The sequence below is a fragment of the Sarcophilus harrisii genome, chromosome 2, assembly GCF_902635505.1.
Source record: "Sarcophilus harrisii chromosome 2, mSarHar1.11, whole genome shotgun sequence".
NCBI lineage: Eukaryota > Metazoa > Chordata > Mammalia > Dasyuromorphia > Dasyuridae > Sarcophilus > Sarcophilus harrisii.
In genome coordinates this window covers 15,670,385-15,681,669 of record NC_045427.1, presented here as the reverse complement: position 1 = coordinate 15,681,669, position 11,285 = coordinate 15,670,385, and positions in this window count along the sequence as shown.

Sequence of the window (11,285 nt, the reverse complement as noted above, 5' to 3'; positions counted from 1 at the left end):
AAATCAGGTAGCTTAGATAACAATAATCAGTTGGATGTCAAGGATATGACTTTCCAGCTTTATCATGGAAGATAGAAAAAGCTTTAGCAGTCATCAACCTTTCCCATTTTTCAAGTTAGGAAACTGAGGCACAGGGAAATTTGATTTCCAATCAGCATTTATGAAGTGTCTACTATGAGCGAGGCACTATACTAAGTGCTGGGGATCCAAGCTAAGCAACATGGCCAGTATTACACAATTAGTAAGTATCTGAGATGAAATTGTAAGCCAAGTCCTCCTGGCTCCAAGTCCCATATCCCATCTACTCTGCCACACTGCCTCTCCAGCCTTCCAGATATGGACCCATGAATGCACTGTTTGAAGTCTGTGTTGTCCACTCCTTCTGGGTAACTCAGGGTTTGGACTTTTGTCTATGTAGTGAGCTTTTCTAGCTCCAAGGTGGACCCAAAGGGGATATCCTCCTCTTGCTTCCTTCTTTAAGATCTAACTCTTGGGGCAGCTTGGTGGTGCAGTGGATAGAGCACCAGCCCTAAAGTCAGGAGGACCTAAGTTCATATGGTCTCAGACACTTAACACTTCCTGGCTGTGTGACTGTGGGCAAGTCACTTAACTCCAATTGCTTCAGCAAAATAAAATAAAATAAAATAAAATAACTCTTGTTAATTAGTTCACATCCAGGAAGCTGATGAGTTTGAAGCCCTTAGAGAAAGGTGCCAAACCATTCAGGAAGAACACTGTTATGTGATATGACCATTTTCTATAGTAGAAAAGTGCATAATTATTGTTCAACAGTATCTTGATTGTGGGCACATGCACGTGTGTGTGTGTGTGTGTGTGTGTGTGTGTGTGTGTAGAGCAGGGACCAATCCGAGCTTCCCCTCCTCTTCTGAGGGAGTACAGTGTTGGATTACCCATTTCCCCTCATCTGGGCTGATGTTTACAGGGATGTCAGCTTCCCTCCGCTGCTCTGTCTGCACCCCCGGTACAGCCACCAGCTGCCGGCTGGCTTCTGTCCCCCAAGCAGAGATAATGAGACGCTGCTACTTATCTAACCTGGGCTGATTAGGGCCTTAGATCTTTCCACCTCGACAGCTGTGTGTTGTCAGCGATGGAAATATTTAACTCGTCTTTCAATTCCCTGGCTGCCCCGCACAAGGGGCTGAAAGAGTGGCTACTGTTTTGCTGGTTATTAGGGCCGGATTCGGGTTCCAGCAAACCTTAATGCTAGAAATGAGCTCGGAGGAAGCGGCCGCTGTTTGTCCAGGCCTTCGCCTGATAGGAATGGATGGAATTTGTTGGGGGGGGGGTCTCTACGGGTCCCTGGAGTGACTCAGGCACATCAATTACTTCAGGCCCATCTTTGAAAAGTTAATAGGACCGTAGCTTGAGAGGCCTGGAGGTAGTGTGATAGGATGGGGAAACTTCCATTATGGGCCTCCCAGCATCTCTCCCACAAAGCCTTGCGAGATATTGAAAAAGATCTCCTCTGAGCCTTTTTTTTTTCCCAGCTTATACATACCTTCGGGCTCCTCTGGGTGCTACTGAGGCATGCTAGAGAGGGGTGAGTCATTTCAGACCAGGAGAGCCATGGCTCGAATTAGCCTCTGATATTTGTTTCATTGGGTTATCGGGTTAAAAGTTAAAGGTCATCAAATCCATTCCCCTGTTCCTGGCCCTGTCTTGGGATATAACCACATCCCAAACATCCCAGAGAGAGAAAATTTAGTCAGGAAAAAGACTGCCTTTTTCTATAAGGGTGGAAAGGCACTAGCTGTGTGACCCTGGGCAAGTCATTGAACCCCAATTGCCTCAGGGGGAAAAAAGTGGAAAGGCAGCTATTGGAAGGCGTTCTGGCTCTGAAGGCAGAGGAGTTAGATTCAGATCTAGCCCTTAACAATTACTTACTTGAATTCCCATCACAATGTAGCTCAAGCATTCCCTTCTCCAGGAAACTTTTCCTTATTCCTCCAACTATCCCTATCTACCTGGAATTTATCTGCCTAAATTTAAATTGTAGTTATTATTGATATAATTAAGTAACTTGACCTATTTAATAATATGTGTGTATGTGTATGTTGCTCCCTGAATTAATGTAAGTTTCTTTTATTTTTATTATTTTAAAATCATTTGTTTTCCACAAGTCACATGCTAAAACAATTTTAACTTTTTTAAGTTTTGAATTTCAAATTCTATGCCTCCCTTCATCTCCCTTTTCCTCTCCCTAAGACAGTAAGCAATCCAAGGTATATCCAATATATCATGTGAAACAATTTCCATATTTTTCCATTTTGTACAAGAAGATTTGAAGAAAGGGAGAGAGAGAGAGAGAGAGAGAGAGAGAGAGAGAGAGAGAGAGAGAGAGAGAGAGAATAGAGAGAGGAAAGGGGAGGAAGAGGAAGGAAGAAAGGAAGGAAGGAAGGAAGGAAGGAAGGAAGGAAGGAAGGAAGGAAAAATAGTATGCTTTGGTCTATATTTAGAGAATATCAGTTCTTTTTCTAGAGGTAGATACCAGGTTTTATCATGAGTCCTTTGGGATTATCTTGGATCATTGTATTGTTGAGAATAATTAAATCATTTACAATTCTTCATCTTACAATATTGCTGTTACTTCTTACAATGTCCTTCTGGTTCTCCTCACTGGTTCTGGTTTATTTTGCATCATGTAAGTCTTTCCAAGTTTTTTTCTGAAATCACCTTGTTTGTTTGAATATAAGCTTTTTGAGACCAGATGTGGTTTCCTTTTTTGTCTTTTTTGTAATCTGACACATGTGCCTGACACATAGTAGGCACTTAATTAGTGTTTGTTCATTGATTCATGGATTGTATTGTGATGTTGGATAATCCACTTAATTGGGCCTCAATTTCTTTATCTGTAAATAGGGAGCGCTTACATTCATTTATCTCTATGGTCCCACCCAGTTCCAAATCTATGATTTTGTGATCCAGTAAAACAGAAAAATTCTGTCTTCAGATTAAAGGACCCTCTTTTTAAAGTCTATTTACAATATTTCAGGGTCAGAAAGGACCTCTGAAGTCATCTAATGCAACCTACATCTGATCCTTCCCATTGAATGCAAGTTTCTGAAGGCAGAAATGATTGCTGTGCATGTTTTTGTTTCTTTATTGCCTAGTACAGGGTGGAGCAGATGGCCAGCACTTAATAAATGCTTGCTGAATTGAATTAAATTGAATGATATCCCCAACAAGTTATCATCCGGCCATTTCTTCATGTTCTCCAATGGTGGGGCATCCATTTACCCCATTCAAGAAGCCTAGATATGTTTGCTGCCGTCCTACAGGAAGGCTTTCTAAATCCATCCAACCCAACCGGAGTAATGCATCCACTGCTCTCCTCCTCCTCCTGATTACCTTATATTTATTTTGTAGCTATTTTCTTTTTCATTTTCTTTTTTCATTTTATATTTTCATTTTTTCCTATATATTTTATAGTTTTCTATATATTTTAGAAATGAGGACTTTATCAGAAACACAGCCTATAACAATTGCTCCCCAGCTTTCTGCTTCGCTACCAATCGACTTCATTCATTTTGTTTGTGCAAAATCTTTTTATTTTAATGTCATAAAAATTATCCATTTTGCATTTCATAATGTTTTCTAGTTTTTGTTTTGTCATACATTTCTCCAGATCTCTAAAGATCTGACAGGTAAACTATCTCTTGCTTTTCTAATTTTCTTATAATATTACCCTTTATGTCTAAATTTTTTCATTTATATTCTATTCCAATAGAATGGGAGTTCTTGGAGGGCAAGTGGTGCTTTTCTTGCCATTGGTTCTTTAGCATTGATGTGAAATCTTTGGAATTGGCTCACAACCCATCGTTGTTCGGCCAAAAGAAGAAGGTACCATTCTTGCTTTAGAAAAGCTTCCACTCAAGTGAATTCTTTCTTTAGTTTTAATCCATGGTGACCCCTACAGTTAATGAATTTCCTTTCCTCATTTGAATTGTACTTCTTCCAATCCTTTTTTCTCTTTGTAAATAATTCCAATTACATGTAGAGATAGTTATCAACATTCACTTTTATTAAGATTTTGAGTTCCAAATTTTTCTTTTTCCCTCCCTTCTTTCCCAAAACAGCAAGCAATTTAATATTGGTTATACATGTGCAATCATGTTGAAAAGTACTTCCACATTAATCTTGTTGTGAAGGAAGAATCAGAATAAAGGGGAAAAAACCACAAGAAAGGAAAAATGGGGAAAACAGCAAACATTCAGACTCCATAGTTCTTTCTCTATTTGTGGGAAGCATTTTCCATCATGAGTCTCTTGGAGCTGTCGTGGATCATTGCATTGCTGAGAAGAACTAAGTCTATCATAACTGATCCTTGCACAGTGTTGCTGTTACTGTGTATAATATTCTCCTTATTCTTCTCATTTTATTCAGCATCAGTTCATGTAAGTCTTTCAGGGTTTTTCTGAAATCTCCATGCTCATCATTGTTTATAGCAAAATAGTGTTCCATCACAATCATACACTGCAACTTATTTAGCCATTCCATGATTGATGGAATGAATTTCCAATTCTTTGCTACCACAAAAAAAAAATTATTTTTGTACACGTAGGTCCATTTCCCTTATTTATGGTCTCTTTGAGTATAATGGTATTTCTGGACCAAAGGGTTTGCAGTTTTATAGCTCTTTGGGCATAGTTCCAAATTGTTTTTGAAAAAGTTTGGATCACTTCACAACTCCACCAACAATGTATTAGTGTCCCAATTTTCCCACATCTTCTCCAACATTTATAATGTTTCTTTTCTGTCATATTAGTCAATCTGATGGGTATGAAGTAGCACCTCAGAATTGTTTTAATTTGTATCTCTCTAATTAGTAGCATATGTAATTATATATGTAGCATATATATGAACTATAGATAGCTTTAATTTCTTCATCTGAAAATTGCCTACTTATATCTTTTGACCATTAATCAATTGGATATTGACTTACATTCTTATAAACTTGACTCAGTTTTCTATATATTTTGAAATGAGGACTTTATCAGAAACACTAGCTGTAACAATTGCTCCCCAGCTTTCTGCTTTGCTACCAATCAATTTCATTCATTTTGTTTGTGCAAAATCTTTTTATTTTAATGTCATAAAAATTTTCCATTTTGCATTTCATAATGTTTTCTAGTTTTTGTTTTGTCATACATTCCTCCAGATCTCCAAAGATCTGACAGATAAACTATCTCTTGCTTTTCTAATTTTCTTATAGTATCATCCTTTATGTCTAAATCATGAAATCATTTTGATCTTCTCTTGGTATAGAGTGTGAGGTATTGGTCTATGCCTAGTTTCTGCCATACTATTTTCAGCAATTTTTGTCAAGTAGTGAGTTCTAATCCCAGTTTTTTTTGTTTCCTTGTTGCCTTCTAATTTCTTTAGTTTCCTTTTCTTCTGTTATTGCTCAAGCTAACATTTCTTTTTTTAAAAAATACAGCTTTTTATTTTCAAAACATATGCATGGATAATTTTTCAACATTAACCCTTGCAAAACCTTGTGCTCCAAAATTTCTCCCCCTTGCCGCACCCCTGTAAAGACCGAGTTAGCACCCTGGATGCCTTAGAATCAGCCGAAGTCAGGATAAGCAAAAGTCCTTGGTCTTTATTCTTGGTCTTTAGGGATAGAAGTGAAGGGAATGGACACAAGCTCTCCACAACCTCCCTTCTCCTCGTCTGCCACCCTTGTCTTACTCCACCCCCTAATCCCTCCTACAATTCTCTGTATACACCAAGAGATAAAACCAGCACAGAATAGTGGGAAGGGCCATTTTCCAAGCATAAGCTAATAGAGTATTGTCCAATGAGTAATTAGCTTTAAATGCTCTGTTGTCTGATTCCAATGCATCTACCAGAGTTTCAGCCCTTTACATACCCCCTTCCTTAGATGGCAAGAAACCAATAAATTTAAACATGTTAAAAATATGTGTTAAATCCAATATATGTGTATATATATATATACATACAATTATTGTGCTGCGCAAGAAAAATAAGATCAAAAAGGAAAAAAAATGAGAAAGAAAACAAAATGCAAGCAAACAACAACAAAAAGAGTGAAAATACTATGTTGTCATCCATCCTCAGTTCCCACGGTTCTCCCTCTGGACGTAGATAGCTCTCTTCATCATAAGATCCATGGAACTGGCCTGAATCACCTCATTGTTGAAAACAGCCACATGTATCAGAATTGATCATCATATTATCTTCTAGTACAATAATCTCCTGGTTCTGCTCATTTCACTTAGCGTCAGTTCATGTAAGTCTCTTCAAGACTCTCTGAAATGATCCTGCTGGTCATTTCTTACAGAATAATAATAATCCATAACATTCATATATCATAACTTATTCAGCCATTCTCCATATCAGCATCCACTCATTTTTTAATTCTTCGCCACTATAAAAAGGGCTGCCTCAAACCTTTTTGCACATGTGGGTCCCTTTCCTTCTTTATAATCTCTTTGGGATACAGACCCAGTAGAAACACTGCTGGATCAAAAGGTATGCACAGTTTGATAGCCCATTGGGCATAGTTCCAACTTGTTCTCCAGAGTGATTGAATCAGTTCACAACTCCACCAACAATGTATTAGTGTCCCAGTTTTGCCACGTCCCCTCCAACATCTGTCATTCTTGTTTCCTGTCATTTTAGCCAATCTGAATGGTATGTAGTGGTACCTCAGGATTGTCTTAATTTGCATTTCTCTGATCAATAGTCATGTAGAGAACCTTTTCATATGACTAGAAATGATTTCAATTTCTTCATCTGAATATTGTCTTTTCATATCCTTTCACCAGCTATCAATTGGAGAATGGCTTGAATTCTTATAAATTTGAATCAATTCTCTACATATTTTAGAAATGAGGCCTTTATCAGAACCCTTGGATGTAATTTTTCCTCTGTTTATTGTCAAGCAAACATTTCTAATACAATATTGAATAATAGTGATAATAACGGTTATCCTTGCCTCCCAATTTGTCATTTTCCATCTTGTCTGACCCTCCTTGTTCTCATTTGGGATTTTCTTGCCAAAGATACTAGAATAGTTTGCCATTTCCTTCTCTAGCTCATTTTATAGATGAGGAAACTGAGGGAAACAGAGTAAAGTGACTTGCCTAAGGTCACACAGGTAGTAAATGTTTGAAACCAGATTTAAGCTCAGGGAGAGGAGTACTATGGCAACCCCTAGCTGCAAATTCTCCCAATTTTAGAATAACAGGAATAATAATAAATAGCTATCGTGTCTACAATGTGCCAGACACTGTGCTTTATAGATAATCTCGTTTGACCCTCACAACTTGGGAAGGTACATGCTATTATAATTTTCATTTTGTAGATGAAGAAACTGAGGCAAATAGGAGTTAAGTGACTTGCCAAGTCAGTTTCTGAAGCTGGATTTGAACTCAGATCTTTTTGACTCCTGGCCCAGCACTCACTAACCACCTAGCCACCTCCAATCTCTTCGTGGTTCTTTCTGATCATACTTAGCTGGTACCCAAAGCTGAATGTAGCAGAATACTCAAGGAAATGTGGCTCTGCTCCAAAATGTATTGCAAGTGGATAAAAAGCATAATTTCTCTCCCTAGAGTAGGAGTGAGGATAAGAGTCCAGGCAGGAGGAGATGTAGATAAAAATCAGAACGTCACAGGATAGCAACTGGACCAATTTGGCAGGAACAAAGGAGAGGTGAGAGGGAGGAGTGTGGAAAGGTGGATTGAAGGCAGATTGTAAAAGAGCTTTACATGGTGACCAGAGGCATTTTCACTTCGTTTTAGAGGACAGGGAGCTATTTCACCTTCTTGAACTGGAGGAAAATGTAGTCACACTTGGATGTATCCATTTAGCAGTGTTGTGGAAGGGGATGGAAAGAGTGGAGGCAGAAAAACCAAGGAGGAGGGTCAACGGGATTGAGGGTTGGAAGCAGATTATAGATGGTGTCACAGGAGAGAAAGAGACAGATGCTGGTTCTGGGGACCACAAGCAGATGAAACACAAGAAACTCCAGTGAGAGAAACAGGATAAACAAGATTTTTGGAGAAGGACATCAAGATTGTTTTTATAAGTATCTAAATTTTATAAAGTAAAAACCTGTGATAATAAAATTTGGGGAAATATAAAAATTTATTTCAGATTATTTCTGGTTCACAGTCTCATATTCTGGAAGCCCTAATCATGAAATCAGGGGAAAGTTTATTATTATTATTATTATTATAGCTTTTTATTTACAAGATATATATATGGGTAATTTTTTAGCATTGACAATTGCAAAACCTTGTGTTCTAATTTTTCCCCTCTTTCCCCCTCTCCCCTCCCCTAGATGGCAGGTTGTCCAATACATGTTAAATATGTTAAAGTATATGTTAGATACAATATATGTATACATATCCATAATTATTTTACTGCATAAGAAGAATCAGACTTTGAAATAATGTAACAATTAACCTATGAAGGAAATCAAAAATGCAGGTGGACAAAAATAGAGGGATTAGGAATGCTATGCTGTGGTTCACACTCATTTCCCAGAGTTCTTTCACTGGATGTAGCTGGTTCTATTCGTTATTCAACAAATGGAACTGGTTTGGATTCTCTCCTTGTTGAAGAGGGACACATTCATCAGAATTGATCATCATATAGTATTATTGCTGGAGTACATAATGATCTCTTGGTCCTGCTCATTTCCAGAGGAAAGTTTTTAATTTCAGAGTGAATCCTGTTTTCTTCTTAACAATCAAGGATAATAAGCTAAATGACACTTTGCTTGCTCTATGGATAACTGGAGTTACCCAAAACTAAACCAGTAGGTAGACAGACAGCTGGATGTGTTGGAAAGAACTCTGTTTTACAGCAGATGTCAATAAATTTGGATTCTAGTCCCAGCCAGTGCAGGGATTGGTTTTGTGACCTTGAATAAGTGTCTTCCACTTTGGGACTTCATTTTCCTCACTGTAAAATGAAGAGGTTGGAGTTGATGGCCTCTAAAAAGCTGATAGCTCCGATGTTTCACAAGGTCCTTATAGACATAAGCTGGGGTTAGCGTATACCATCAGGCTCCAGATAAACCTCGCTGAGAAAGGAGATTTGCTGGAGCCCCCTATTCTCGATGAGCATATGTTTCATTTGCCTTTCCTATGCTACTCTTCAGCTAAAATGGGTCTTCTATTTGTTTCACCTAATGGGATCTTGGTTGTCTAAAAGGGCCATCGTTGGCCTTTACTCTATCCCTTCCTCAGGATCCCTAGAAGCAGCCATGGGAAAAATCCAATGGGTATTGCCATTTTGGCTTTCCTCCTTCAAGTTCCAATGTATATGTTACTTCCTCTAGAAAGTCCAATGGAAGCAACATGGTTTTGACAAAGAACATTGAAAGTAGAATCAAAATCCCTGGGTTCAAATTAATCCACAAGACAGTCTTATGTGCCTACTTTATTCTGAAGATATAAAAAAGAGTTCCTTCCTTCGAGGAGCTTATGCTCTTTTGGGAAAACAAGATGTGTAGATAAAAAGATTCTATAAGGGACAGAGAATACAAGGAACTCTCAAATGAGGAGATTCCCTCTCTCTATCAAGAGAGAATCTCTGTGATACTCCTATGGGATCTAGTCCTGTCTTTCATAGACCCATGGAATTCAGAACTAGAAAGGATCTAAGAAATTATGTATTCTAACCCTTGCATTTCACAGATGAGGTTCAGAAAGAGGAAGTCTAATAGACAGAACACTCCACTCAGAACCCAAACCAGGGTTTGTATTCACACCCTACCATTGATGCTCCTTGGCTATGGGACTAAAGACAAGTCTTTTCTGAGCTTCTCTGCCCCCAATAGTCTTAGGTACTTAGGATAGCCTTCCTTAAAGTCGGAGCTGTCCAAAAGGACTGATGCCACAATAGGAATACGTGCCCTCTCCGTGGAGACATTGGATACAGCAGACATTTAATAAATGCCCGTGGATATGAACTTATGATTGAAGGAGATAAGAAGGGAAAAAAGCAGGTAAATGGAAGAGTGATTGAATAAATGAGAGAGAGAGGGTGGGAGGAAGATAAGGAACACTTGAATAAAAGAATGCCTGAATGAGTGAGAGAAGGAGGGTGGGAGGAAGGTAAGGGAACACTTGAACAAAAAAGTGAATGAATGAATGAATGAAGTCAGAGAAGCCTGGGCACTAACAGCAGGGACCTCCAGGACCATTCAGCAGCGTGGTCCACATGAGGTGGCGACCTCAGTCTGCTTCCTTTAACTTGAACACTGAAATGGGGAGTAATCGTTTCCCTCAAACTACATGCAGCTGTTGCAAGCAGCCGCCACCCCTGGAATGTTAATGGCAGCTTGTCCGGGAGCCAGAGCCTTTGGTCCTCAGAGAGGACTGATTTAGGGCAGCCCGACTGCACACAGCAATCACACACTGTACATCAATAACACCTCAAGTGGGGTGCCCTGGGGGTTGCTGCCACTGACCCCCGAGCTCTCAACTGCAGCATGTGTGCACGTGCACACACACGTGCCCAGGGCCCATATGCACACTCACATATGCATATGGCAGCACACACTTACATGTCATACACATGCACATACACAAGGAAAATCAAGGCTTCATAAAGAATCATCAGGTCCTCTCCCTCGGACTTGCAGCTTCGGGATGCTGCTGAGGCAGGCTAAGTTCAGGTAACTGAGGATCACACTTCTAAACCTGGAAGAGACTTCAGACCATTTAATCAACGTCTTCATTTTACAGATGAGGAAACTGAGGCCAAAGGAGGCTGGCCGACAAAGAACAAGCACCAGAGACACAGCTGGGCTTTCTCACTCCAGATTCAGCACTTTCCTACTGCATCTGGTCTAGACACTTAGACTCCAATCTCAGCTCCATTACCGACGTGACCAGTGGCTGGGGAGTTGACATCCTCATGCCATCAGAACCTTGCATGAACCCTAAAATGGTGGATATTGTTAACCCCATTTTACAGATGAGGAAATAAAGCTCAGAAAAGACTTGTCCTTAGTCCCATAGCCAAGGAGCATCCGTGGCAGGATTTGAATACAAACCCTGGTTTCGGTTCTGAGTGGAGTGTTCTATCCATTAGACTTCCTCTTTCTGAACCTCATCTGAGAAATGCAAGGGTTAGAATATATAATTTCTTAGATCCTTTCTAACTTTGAATTTTGAATCCATGGGTCTATGAAAGACAAGACCAGATCACATAGGAGTATCACCTGTCCAGACAACCATCTCTATCCAGAAATCTTAGGACTGACAAAAAGAGGGACTGTG